Below are 14764 nucleotides of genomic sequence, written 5' to 3'. Positions count from 1 at the left end.
TATCATATAGTTATCTTCTATATTGATCATTAAAAAAAGTTGAAATTGTTTTATAGACTATACATAATGAATACACAATTTATTCTCATAAACTTACATATGTTATTTAGAATTAATACAAAATATAATTTATATTTTTAAAATGATTTTAATTCTCATAATATAATATAAACCTACGAAAACAAACATTACTATAAGTATGTGGGTATATTGCGGCACAGCTGTAAGTCGTGAGTATCGGCTTCAGCCCACAACTAATTCAAAAACCTATGTTATGAAAAAATGCGACTGAGTCAAATGCGGGCTTTTACGAAGAAATATCGGTGTAATATCAAACATAGCACTTTTCTCTTTATGACTTAGGATTCATTCAATCGTAGTTGAATGAAAATGAAGAGTTCATTTTATTCTATCAAATATTAAATTATTCCACGATCACTGCACAATCCATTCAGCATTCCTGCCAGAGCAACAGTAGTGTCCGGGGGTTTATTGATGAAAATAATTCCTAATTAGCAGCGGAAATGAATATGGAGATCCTTAAATCTAAGTTCCAAGAGTGAGCGATGGAATGCTCTGAGCATTCTTGAAAACGTTGCTGGGATCTAATTTGGTCTTAACACGCACCAGCCTAAGGAAATTCCCACCAAAGTACTTTTCGCCCCACGACTTTGCCTGCTGTACGGTGGAGGTTCCATTGGCATCCGCATGACCCAGATCAAGGTCTACGTAGTTGACGTAAGCAGCTCTGGGAGATTTGGAAACGTAAGGAGTCATGTACTCGTAATACATTCGCATCCAATCCACGGACTCTGCATCTTCGCTAGCCTCGTCCCAGTTGAGTATATACTGAATTTCGTACAGATTTCCCGCTCGGTGGGGAAAGGGAATCCGAGTGGATGGTATTCGACTCATTACGCCTCCCATGGGAGCCAATACAAGACTGCTATCAGGCTTCTGCTCCATAATCTTCCATGCTCCTTGTAGGGCCGATGCAGGTATAGGGCTCTTCACATAATCCGACTTGTTCTTGAAATACCTCTTGGTTGCAAGATATCTGTTGCGAAGATCAGCAGAATATCCGTTGGCAACGGCAGTGTAGATGACAGAGCCGATCCAGTCCGTCTCGTTACAATCGGCAGCGACCATCCCCATTTGCGGGAAGATCTCGTTCACAAGCTTGAGAAGCTGAGGTAAGCGACCCAAGTACATCCCGTTGAAGGTGAGACTGACGGGACTCCCTCCGAAGACAAAGACGCGGATGTACAGATCCTCCGGAGCAGAGGCCGCAACAGTCTGCCATCGGTGTACGAGCCGCGTGACGTTGTCGCTCCCCGTCCTGTTGAAGTTGAAGACAGTTATTACGGGAGGCACTTTGACGAGCCTGATCTGCCACGCGACAACCACGCCCCAGCTCCCTCCGCCGCCGCCTCGGATGGCCCAGAAAGCATCTTCTCCCATTCCCTTTCTGTCCACCAATTCGCCGTTGGCGTCTACAAGGAGCGCATTTATAACGTGATCTGCAGAGACTCCATATTTCCTCGCGAGTAGCCCAAGCCCACCTCCGCTCAAAGACCCTCCCACGCCTACTGTGGGACACACTCCCGCAGGGAAACCGTAGAGCGAAGTCTTGTTGGCAATGGCGGAGTAGAGTTGGCCGAATGTTGTACCGGACTCCACCCATGCAGTTTTGGATTTCATATCCACCTCGACTCTTTCAAGTCTCATGACATCGATGATGACGAAATTGGGAGACTGAGAAGTAGAGGAGAGGCCCTCGTAGCTGTGACCTCCACTGCGCACCACTATCTGCCACCCGTGTTGAATGGAGCACCGCACAGACTTGTGGAGTTGGTCTCTGCTCTCCGGGACTATCAGAGCGTATGGCTTCGCCACGCTTTCTTCCGCATAGCGCAGATTCTGCAGGGAGAATTCAAGCAGAGAGTAGTAATCTCCAGATGAGCTTTTGAACGTCACATTTTCGATACCGTTTCCAGACAGACATGAGCTGAGTACTAGTGCGGTTGCATTTTGTGACGAATATGCCACAACTGCATCTCTCCCTCCCAATGTTACCACCCACAACAATAGGATCAAACTAAACATTCTCATCATATAACTCCAGACGGCCATTACAATGTTTCGAAACTGATAGTTTCAGTTGCAATGTTCTTTACAGCTGATCTTAGCCCTAATTTATACCCATGAGCGCGAAGGAATATGCATTTCGTATTCAAAATATTCCAGTCCGCCAAAAAATCCTTCTAGAGCCTCGGGAAGTTTCCGCTTGCGACTATGAATGGACGACTTTACTGAGGAAACGGCTTTCATATTAAAATTTTCATGTCCGAAGTAGAATCCCATTGGTGACCAAACTTCGCCTCCGTCATGATTGATGAATTTGTTATTGCGTGCTCTGCACGCTTCATTCAGGCTCTCAATGTGTTGCTAATCTTATTGAAGAGCGACTGAATAGTTTTAACATCATTCTCTTACAAGAATTACCGATCAAATTCGTGTTGCGTAAGATCTGACGAATTAAATTTATTACCGATCATATTCGTGTTGCGTAAGATGTGACGAATTAAATATATCTCATTTCTTCATCATTTCCTCGCTGCCGGCAAGTAGACGAATTGAATATCTTGTAACAAAGTGTTTAGTGAGAATAAGGTTCTGATCTTATGCAAATATGTTCAAAAGGTAAGATGGAACAGTTCTAACATGATACGTGGAACTAATACGAATCATGATGTTTTTGAAAGAGTCTCAATCGTTTAGGACCCGTTTGGTAGCTGGAATACTGGCCTGTTCGGATATGTCAAATGAAAATTTAGAATAGGAATACCTATGTCAGTTTTTTTCCAAAAATGGATTTTTGTCTATTTCATCAAAATAGGTGGAATTGGAATACATAACCTTATTTCAATGCTTACTTTTTCAAAAAAAAACATTCATCCGGTCTGACAATTTTTTGTGCCCAAATATTGACACTCATCGGCATACTCCATTGTCTACTAGGGTTTCATCTGTCGTTGTCTACCAGGATCCATGAATCTTGAGTAACATTGTGCTACTGTAACCTTCGTTGACATATTTGAGGATCAAGTGAATGGATTCTCTACCGAAACAATAGGTAACCAGCATGACTTAACTCATGGGATCTATAATAGATCCAAAAGAAAAAAGAGGGGTGTTGGTATGGAGATATCTAAGAATATATCATGTTCTTATACTTTTAAAGCATTGAGATTTCGCTCATCTCATGCTAAAGATTGACATTGTAAAGTCAGTACTGTAATACCCCAAAATTGGCTCATTGCCATTATACCAATTCTGGTTTATTTCTGATAATTTCAAAGTCCTATTCTAATAGGCAATTCTCATTCTGCTATTCGCTACTTGAATTAATTGTCAGATGCAGAAAACCCTAATCTGCATTCATCATATTTCTTACTTAGTTCCTATAGTACGTACTCATATTAGTCGCATTAAACCTACTTGATTTAATTATAATTTAATTATTAAGTATTTATACTTTAATTAAATTAAATTATATCCAAAGGCTAATGTACTATGGAATTAAATTTATTTAATTTAACAAATACGCTTATCTTAATTAATTAAATGTAATTATTTAATTAAATGGAGTACTTACTTCTAATTAATTAAAAAAAGTTATTTAATTAAATGGGAAGCCATTCCTAATTAATTAAATGAAGTTATTTAATTAAACAAAAGTGTCTCTAATTAATTAAAGATTATTTAATTAAATAGAAAAAGTAATTATGAGAGCATATCTCATTTTATTAAAATTAAATATCTCAACAAAATCTCTCTTCAGTTCAAAAAGGGAAATTTCCTGTTCACTATTGATCAAAAATGAGTTAAGTCAGTTAACTCCTTTTTCTACTCAAATTAAAACAGTTAACTCCTTATTTTACTCAAATTAAATATGTTAACTCCCTTTAATTTGGGAATCTCCCTTTATGACTGAACCTCATCTTCAATCCTGACTGTTGATCCGAATCGATCTCAACTGTTGATGGATTCCAAGAAAGTTTATTTAAGAGACCCTCATCTCTTCATTTTGGAGGATGAATTGATTTGCTATCGAATTGTTGTTGAAATTCATGCTCACATTTACTTACATTTCTTGCATACATTCTCATTCTTAGTTTAATCTCATTTTATTTTAATCATGCATATGCTTAATCTAGTTTGCTTTATTTGTTCTTAGATTACATTGCATCTTTCATTTTAGATTAATCTGCATACTCATTCTTAGCTTAATTACATTGTCAAATCCTTCGTTCTTAGAGGGTCTAGTTGCCTACACCTTGATTTTCAGGATATTAACAGGCAAAATCCCTTTAGATAGAAGGCAACAGGTCAATTTGCAAGCTAATTTTTGGATGAACAATCCAATGTTCATTCTAGGATGAATCCACAAATAAGGACTGTGTTGAAGTGTGTGTGTTAGCATACGCTGCATTTTCACATATACATTTCTGGCGCCCACCGTGGGGCTCGAAAATCAATTTTTTTGGCCTCTTTCTGTATTTCAATTTGATTTCGTGCAGCCCGTAAAACTTCTTCGCACGGACTGTCAAGAATTTCACGCGAGACTCTGCTGACAAAGACAATTTTTTGCATTGATTTGTGTGGTTTCTAATTTTTCTGCTGACTGTTCGCAGTTTCTAGTATTTTTATATTTTTTGATTTTTTTGAACAACATAGCAGTGGTTTGTGGGACAATGGGGAAAGCATGCTAAAGTTGCCAGAAATAGGTAAAAATCTACTAAGTGCATTGCGAGGATTACTAGGTAATTCTTTTTTACTGATAACACTTCATTTGGAGCTAAAACAAACATCTCTTGTGTCAAGCTTGTGTGTGTATTTTCTTTCATGTTCTCATTTTACAACACATGCATAATTTGATACTAGGTTGTGATCTCTATTAGTTTCATTTAGCAGGCTTAGTCTTTAGTGATAGATCTAATTAGCTATCTTGGGTTATTGGACTCACTAATCCACCGGCCCCTCGTTCCACCCTGTGGTTGCAAGCTCAGCACCACGTTAAATAGGGGAGGGGTCTACAAGACATAAGCGTTAAAGGCTCCACAAGGAAACCCTTTTGTGCTTTCTAGAACTCACTAATTTCTGAGTTGTGGACTCATTTTGACTTGCGTGAGAGGTTAAATGTTCCACATCTTTGGACTCACCTCACATTAGTTAAAGCATTAAGTGTACCACCTTGTGCTTTTTGATTACTTTTAGATAGATTTGTTTTCAAGAATTCACATCTGTACACACATAGTAATTAAGCCCCCATGAACACTATTCCTGGATCTTGAGGGAGTGGGTTCCTAGTGAAACTCCTCTCTAAGATGGATCCCTTATGGGTGGGGAGGATACTTTGAGCATCTCGTAGATAGATGAATCTTTGACTTGTTGATTAAGGTATCTTTTGTCCAGAGAGGTTGATAGATCACGGAGAGATGATATCATAGATCTTTAAGAGATAATCTTAGTTTAGCATGTCGGATTAATCTGTCTATTTTGATTGGGCTAAAGGTGAAAAGGTGTCAAAACCTTGAATCTAGAAGCTAAGTCCCCTCATGGTATACTATTGTGAGTCGTTCACCTTTAGAGAGGGTTAACCGTAGTAGACAATCCCTCTACAAGGAAAACTGCGTTGACGGAACCTCGAGCGGTAATACCCATTTTCACCATGGTAGTGAAAACCACTATATAAATGTCCTTGTGGAAGAAATCTCCATGGGTGTGGTTCATTGTGGGTTGTCAGATCTCCCTAGTAGCTCTTGAAGATTAAGTTCTTAGACTATGTCAAAACCTCGGTGTGTCGGGATTGGAGGTCACCCCTGTGAGTCATAAAAGTTGCAGAGTCAAACCATTACTAAATACCTTAGAGAAGCCAACTTTTATTTTCTAGGAATGTGTGCAATGATTACAAAACTCTTTGAAAACGTACACAAATATCTCTCTTAGGGATTAGCACAAACTAAGTCACTTGATTGTTCATGCGCAAGGTTGCTTTTGCCCTTGCTCATTGTTTTCAGACATGCTTGAAATCACTTGCTTGCTGTTCTACGTGCCTGTTTATCTGCCTAGTTATTGGAACGATCAAAATTTTTGTCAAAATCAGTCACTGTTGTGAAATTGTTCTATCCTTTCACGCAAAATCATTTGGACCCGCAAAATCATTTGGCTCTCGCGCAAAGCCATTTTGTCCTCGTGCAAAATTAAATTTCTATTGCGCATCTTCACGCAATCCGAAAAACATTCTCACGCGAAATTAAAAACTGTTACTGATCTTTGCACGAGATAGAAACATCTTCGCACGGCCCGTAAAACTTCTTCGCACGACCCGTAAAGGTTTTTCGCACGAGACTTTGTATCAGCATTAACAATCTAGGTCTATTCTAGCTATCTACGACCTGCACGCTTTCCTTTTCTGCATCCATTTATCACTCTTTGTTTGCAAACAATCCTGGAACAACGACACTTTGCTTAACTAAAAACTTGTGTCTTATACCTTGACTAGTCTCGTCTCATAAGTAATTTTGGTCCTCGTCTTAATGCTTGTCATACTTTGTGTCGTAGTGGTCATAATCTCTGGCTATTCTAGCCTTTAAATCAGACCATTTGTGCCTTAGTGAACAACATTCTTGCTACTATCTTGTCCTTTTTGAGACTCAGTCTTAGTATAGTCCTTGTCCAGGTTCTAGCTTCTTGTCCTTGCCTATGACTGTCACAACCAGAAGCGGCAATGTGTTTTATCCTGATAACATTAGACGTGGTCATGTTAGGGGTCATAATCGTAGCAGAGGTAGCTTACCTTTTGCTATGCAATCTATATCCAGTTTGGCTAGTGCGGCATCTTCGCGGTCTTCCTCACCTGCAAGGTCATCTCAAGTTCAACGAACATTTTCCAATTTGCAACAAATTAGGAATCCTTTTTACCAAATGGATACTGAGACAGGTAGGAGTCCTGCATTCTCAAACACAATGTATGATCCTTTCTCCATGGACCCTCTTGAAACACAACATATGAAAACTGAACAAGTTCCTATAATTACTAATCGTGATCCTGAATGGGGTAGTCATAGTCGATATCAAGAACAACCTAGGGATGACAAGGAGAAAGAGAAAGAAGATGACACTGATGAAGAACAAGAAGAGGTGGAAATCCTTCCTGAACACATTGCAAAATGTCGAAGAGACAAAAACTTTCAAAAGGTCATGGGAATCTTACTCCACGAAGAGAAAGAAAAATAATTTCTCAAACTCGCCCAAGAGGGAGCTAAACTGCCCACACATTTCAATGTGGAGACCATTATCACACGTGAAGAAGAAACTGAGACAACTAAACTCCAAAAATAACTGAAAATTATGCAAGACCAATTGGCTCAGATGATGCATGAGAAAGAGAAACCCAAAAAGACATACACATTGGACACTCTTTGTTCATTCCCATTTGACAAAAGTATAAACATGCCGCCTTTCCCATGAGGTGTAGAACTACCCAGATATGACAAGTACTTTGGTACTACTGATCCCCAAGATCACTTGCGAGAATTTGGTGCTTTGTATATGGAGTTTATACACAATCAAACGTACCTCATGTGTTTGTTCCCTAGAAGCCTAGGTGGTTAGGCTTTGGAGTGGTTCTCACATTTACCTCCTGGTATCAAGACGTTTGACGAAATTGCTAATTCATTTGTTCAGCAATATTCTCATAACATTCAAAATCCTGTAAATATTCGAGATCTATGCAACCTTAAACAGAAGGTTGGTGAGCCTTTTCTCACTTTCCTCCAACGGTGGAGACAACTTTATACTAAGTACTCCCATAAAATCCTAGAAACGGAGAAGCTTGACATTTTCACTGATAACCTCTTACCTGATTTTGGGTATAGAGTCCAACTACAAGGTCCACGTACCTTTGAAGACATGATTACACAGTCTATTCATATTGAAGAATTTATGGTCGAGAAAGATGAGCTCACTCTTCAGAGAGACTCAAAACAAGGTTCCACTTCCAACAAGGATAAAACCAAACATGTCAACAAGAACCGAGAAATTGTACATGATGGGGTTGTTGATAATGTCACACCAAAACCTGCTAAAGCAGCATTTAATCTCACAGATTGCCTCAAAGCAGCAAAAAATGCTGAGAAGTCTCCTCCTAACAATAAAGTGTCTGGGAACAAATCAAGAAACTCATGGGCAGCATGACCCAAGCGAGAGTATACGCCTTTAGGAGAACCTTTGGATGTGGTTTACAAAACATTGCTACAACACAAGCTTATCTCACCAATGGATAACCCTCGTCCCTATGATCCACAACCACATCCACCATGGTGGAATGAAACCTCATTTTGTGAGTATCACCAAAATAAGGGACACAAAACCAGCAACTCTATAAACTTGCATCATAAATTCCAAGACATGATTGATGTTAGTGAACTTGTGGTAGATGGACATAACAAAAACTCGGACCACAAGGCGCTCAAAGAGCCTTTCCTAGCTTATGAAAAAGGAGAGACTTCGAAACTAGAACCCTACAATAAGGTCAACTATACGTATTCCAATGATGACAATGTCATTCACATGGTTGAACCTGTAGATTCTGAATATTGGGACGTTATTACCATAAAGGGCAAGCAAGATAATGATAAACCCAAGACACCATTTGTCTTGAGAGGCCCTACTTCCAATAACATGGATAATGCATCTTCACAACATTGTGCTAATGCTATTACTCGCTCTCATGCGAAGTTGGTGCTCAAAGGCCCTACACCTCCTATTTCAAATACCCAACAACACAAGGACAAAGCCCTTGCTAGTCCATCTGGTAAAGGTGCAAAACACACAACGAACTTGACTGCAACTATTTATAGTGTTCTAGATTAGTTGAAACGAACCAATTCTCACATTTCCATATTTGAGCTGCTTAAAATCTTTCCTGCTCACAGGAAAATTCTGGACAAAGCCCTCATTAAGGCAAATGTTCCTCAAGATCTTGATCTTGAGCAATTTCAATCCATGGTAGATCACCTGACCTCATCTCATCTTATGACCTTCTCTGAGGAGGATGACAACTCACTGAATCACCCACATAATTAGCCTCTACACATTGAGGTTATGATCCACCAGACACGTGTTTGTCGGCTACTCATTGACAATGGCGCTGGCCTAAATATTGTTTCTGCTACTTTGCTTAGACAATTGGATTATTCTGAGGACTCTATTGATCCTCGATGAAAGATCACTATTAAAGCGTACGATGAAGTAGATAAAAAGTCACTAGGTCTTGTGACTTTACCAATTCGCGTCGGTCCTATCAAAAGGGATGTCACCTGTCAGGTACTTGCCATTCCCTTAGCCTACAACATTCTGTTGGGATGGCCATGGATGCATGAGATGCACGTTGTGCCATCCACATACCACCAATGCATTAAATTTCCATTTCATGGCTCCAAAGTTACTATTCCTGCTACTACTAGCTACACTTGCAATATGCTCAAAGCTACTGATTCTTTCGTCCCTGCTAATCATGAGTCTACTAATTGTCACAACAATAAGCTGAAACAAATTGAGTAGTCATTTAAATTGAAAGAAACTGGTATGGGAGAGTACCACATGGAATTAGTGCTGTCATTAACATCTATTCCAGAGTCCCCTCGACATTTTGGGAGACCCTCAGTAGCAAAGAAGCCATTCGTGTTGACACCTCAGACCAAGTTTGATGGCTCTTTTGTCAAAGCTACAGTTCCCTTAGAAGATGAAAGCAAAAATAGAGTCATTGCTGAATGGCTTTACAAAGAAGAGTCTCCAATAGACCTAACAGAACAAGCTCAAGAAATCACTCCTAAGAAGTATGGACCTGGTCTTAAGGTTATGAAGCATTTTGGCTACAAGGGAACTGGCCCTATTGGGTGCAATAACAATGGTTTAATAGATCCTATCAAAGCAACAGCTTGAAGCAACAGTGACACAACTGGCCTAGGGTTCAAGAAGGTCCCTTTCCATTTGGGATCCAATAAATTCATACCCGTACCTAAGAGTTCATCTGAAAATGAGTCACAATCTAAGTCAGGTACTCAAGAGGAAGAATCTAATGATGAGTATTCTTACCCTCATCCTATTCCTTATGATCTTGCTAAATTCTTTGCTGAGCTAGATGAATTTGTGCTACGTGTTAGCACTGTGGATGATACTAGTGATTCTTCTCAGGACAATGCCGAGCAACTCAAATATCATTCAAAAAAGGGAGAATCTAGTCAATCATGCCATATTGAGTATTTGTGTAAGAATCCAGAGGTTGAAGGAGAGTATGTCCCTATCACTGTTGGGGAGTTCTATAGTCTCTCACCATGTAGCACCGATTCTCATGAATATGAGTTTGACAATCTTTCAAAAATGACTATTGATAAAGACATTGACCAAGTGCATGTCTATGAAAATCAAATCGAAGTGAGTGAAATGTCTAGGGATAGGTCACAGGGGTCTGATCCAATTAGTGTCCTAGAGTTGTCAATTACTAATGTTTGTACTCCGAGGCATTTGAATACACCTATGGGTGAGGTCGTCGTAGGTCTCGAATTGTTGGTCTACGCATTTAATGACTATACTATGAACGCAATTGAACTAGCCACTACTCTCTCACTCACACATCCCGAGGTTATAGACTAGAATCCTAATGCATCTAACAAAGTCCCCACATTCCAGAATGACTATGCTCTTGCTTGTTACTTAAATGCTATCGAACTTGTAACGTCTTCCACCAATGAGAAGAGCATCAACATGACTGAGGCCGACATCAAATATCTCAGTCACATAATTAAAAAGAAAAAATGCAAGAGGTCCGATGGTGAAAACCACATTGTGGCAGTGACAGATACAAAAAAAGTAAAAACAAAAGATGTATCCAAGGGTGAAAACCTCTTTGAGGCGCCCATGGATGAGATATTTGATGTCCTTCCCAGTCACTTTCAGGAGAGATCATCAGTGTTAATAGAGCCGACATAGCCAATTAACCTAGGCACAGAAGAACATCCTCATGTGATACATCTGGCGCAGTCATTGCCACTTGAAGAGAAGGAACAATTCATTTCCTTTTTCAAGGGAAAGAAAATAAATTTTGCCTGGACATATTCTGACATGCCAAGATTGGATCTTGATCTTATTATGCATCACTTGTCCATAACACCAGGCATAAAACCAGTTAAACAGAAGCTTTGGAAAATGCATCCTCATGTTGCATTGCTAGTCAAAGCTGAATTGGAGAAACTTCTAAAGGCTGGTTTCATCCATGCAATTGATTATGCTGAATGGATATCCAATATTGTTCCTGTGTCCAAGCACGATAAGTCTATCAGAGTTTGTACAGACTTTCGTATCTTAACTTGGCATGTCCTAAAGATGACTTTCTGCTCCCTAATATTGATATGATCATGGACATGACGGCTGGCTATGAGATGTACTCACTTATGGATGGTTTTTTTAGATACAATCAGATAAAAATTGTGCCAGAAGATCAAGAGAAAACAACTTTCACATGTGCATGGGGAACCTTTTGTTGGAATGTGATGCCATTTGGTTTAAAGAATGCTGGAGCTACATATCAGCGGGCTGTTACTACAATTTTCCATGACATGATGCATAGAACTATGGAGGACTATGTTGATGATACCTTGGTCAAAAGTGCTAAACACAATACTCATTTGCACAATTTGGGACCAAGCCTAGATCGTATGAAAAAGTTTAGTCTTCGGCTCAATCCTAAGAAGTGGGCATTTGGTGTCACATCAGGAAAAATGTTAGTATATATTGTTTCTACAAAGGGAATTGAAGTAGATCCAGAAAAAATACAAGCAATAATTGACATGCCACCACCTCGAAACATCAATCAGATGAGAGGACTATAGGGAAGGCTTCAATCTATTCGCAGGTTTATTTCACAATTGGCAGATAAATCACAACCCTTCACAAAGACCTTACATAAGGGTGTGGAATTCAATTGGAGCCAGGATTGTGAGAAAAGCTTAACATAGATTAAACAATATCTTGTCAATCTACCAATCCTCATGCCTCCTATGCATGGGAAGCCTTTGCTTTTATACATTTCAGCCCCTGAAACATCTTTGGGAATCCTACTGGCTCAGGAAGACAATGACAACAAAGAAAGAGCTATTTATTACTTAAGCTGAACATTGGTCTCTTACGAGAAAAACTACAGTATTATTGAGAAAGCTTGCTTGGCAATTGTCTTTGCTTTCCAAAAGTTGAGACACTACATGCTTGCCCACACTACACGGCTTGTGGCTAAAATAGATCCATTAAAGTACTTGCTCAGTAAGGCAGCTCTCACAAGAAGATTGGCTAAATGGGTCATGATACTAAGTGAGTTTGACATCCAATATGTTGAACACCAAGCCATAAAGGGACAGACAATTGCAGACTAGCTGGCTAAAGCACCCATACAGAGTCTTCTACCAATAAACATTGATTTTCTAGATTAGTCAATTCTAACACTCACTCATCATACATGGGTTATGTTCTTCGATGGGTCCTTCACACAACAAGGATCAGGTGCTGGATTACTTTTCATCACACCACAGAAATACTCATTGCCCAAAGCGTACAAGATTCTATTTCTTTGTACAAATAATATTGCTGAATATGAAGCTTTGATCAATGGTATGAAAATTGCAACTGAATGGAGAGTAGATCAGTTGGATATCTTCGGTGATTCTCAGCTTGTCATCAACCAAGTAAATGATGTGTATCAAACAAAGGATGAAAAATTGATTCCTTACAAATGCATGGTTGATGACTTGATGAAATATTTTACACACATCACCTTCCAACAGGTTTCACGCGTAGATAATAAAGCGGCTGATGCCATGGCCACTCTGGCCTCCCTTCTACAAATGCCAGAAAATGATCTCCGACACGAGTTCTTGGTGGAAGTGTTACACTACCCAGCCTATGACACACCTAATTCCAAGATGATCTTTTCTATTATAGGGCAAGAATCGTCCCGCTACCATCACATCTATTCCTACCTTTATAATCAAACCATTTCGAAAGGTTTGACCCAGAATGAGAAACATTACCTAATCCATAACGCTTCACATTATGTCATTATTGCTGATGATCTGTATAGGAGAGGTCTTGACGAAACACTCCTTAGGTCTTTAGAACCTAACAAGTCCAAATGCACACTATATGACGTTCACAAAGGCATTTGCGAATCTCATTCCAATGGCCTAACACTAGCTCGCAAACTCCTTCGTGCTGGTTACTACTAGCGTAAAATGGAGCAAGAAGCTATTAAATATGCTAGGTCCTACAAACTGTGTCAACTACACGAAAATCTCATTCACGCTCTAGATAGAGAGTTGATTCCCTCTGCTACAACATGGCCATTTCAACAATGGGCCTTTGACTTGGTGGGACAGATTCACCCAACCTCTTCTAATGGACATAAGTTCATTATCACCGCTATAGATTATTTCACAAAATGGGTAGAGGCAGTCCCTCTCACAATTGCTGATGGCAAAACTGTATTGCTTTTTATCACAAACTACATCATTTGTAGATATGGTATGCCATCCTCAATCATTACTGACAATGGAGGACAGTTCAAAAATAAAGACCTTAAGGAACTATGCAAGAAATTCAAGATCACACAACATTGATCTTCCATTTATTACCCCTAGGGTAATGGCCAAGCTGAGGCATCCAATAAGGCGATCCTCAAAATTCTTCATCGTGCAGTCAGTAAGTCAGGGAGAGACTGGCATCTCCAAATCAATCTAGCCATGTGGGCATATAGAACAAGCATTAGAACTCCAATGGGCATGACTCCTTTTGCGTTGGTATATGGGGTGGATGTTGTACTTCCAATAGAGGTTGAGATTCCTACTTTGAGAATCTCCATGAAAGGCCTTCTCACTAATGATGACTATAGGATAGCTTAGCTTCAAGAGCTTGTATTGATGGATGAACGACGACAAATGGCCTATGATCATCTATGAGCATATCAACAAAGAATGGCACGAAGCTACAATAGGAGAATTAGGCCACGCGACTTCCAGTTGGGTGATCTCATCCTGAGAGAGAATCCTAAGAATCAACAACAACGAATGCAAAAGGGAAAGTTTGAACCAAACTGGCTAAGTCCTTAAATCATTACTGCAGTATATGGATCTGGCGCCTATCATCTTTCCACAACCGAAGGAGAAGTGCTTAAAGAGCCTATGAACACTCTCCACCTAAAGTGGTTTTACAGTTGATTCAATCTCAGCAAGCTTTCTGTACATATCTAAATGTCTTGAAAAAAATCTAAAAATTGGAAAAAGTCCTAAAAAAAATTGTTACCCTGGTGAAAACTAGCAATAAGCGCCTTGGTAACACCAAAAAAATTGAAAAATCTCAAAAAAAAATTTTAAAAAAAATTGAAAAACAAGAAAAGTGCCATTGGTAAAAACCTGGAAAGAGGCATCATTGTAGCCAAAAAAGAAGAATTTTGCCAAGAAGGTGAAAACCTGGTAAACAGGCGCCTCTTATTCCCAATGCTCCATCTTGCAGTGCATCTTCTGGCCATTCTGTATAGTCACTTTCATGCTTTCGCTTTCCTATTTTTCCTGCTCATGTATCCATGGATTGAGTCTTGTCGTAGCTCAAGGGCATTCCCCCCTTAGTGCCACTTTTTCGAGATTCTCCTCAT

At 39.5% G+C, this 14764-nt stretch overlaps 1 pseudogene; it reads right to left on the bottom strand.

Annotated features, from left to right (window-relative positions):
* Positions 1-359: 359 nt before the first annotated feature.
* On the bottom strand, positions 360-2176 carry LOC149572050 (berberine bridge enzyme-like D-1 pseudogene; annotated as a pseudogene).
* Between the last annotated feature and the right edge of the window lie 12588 nt (positions 2177-14764).

The sequence above is a fragment of the Cupressus sempervirens genome, chromosome 2, assembly GCF_028749045.1.
Source record: "Cupressus sempervirens isolate cs-2001-9-10 chromosome 2, ASM2874904v1, whole genome shotgun sequence".
Classification (NCBI taxonomy): domain Eukaryota; kingdom Viridiplantae; phylum Streptophyta; class Pinopsida; order Cupressales; family Cupressaceae; genus Cupressus; species Cupressus sempervirens.
Note: the sequence above shows the minus strand (reverse complement) of the source record. Positions and strands in the feature narration are given on the sequence as shown.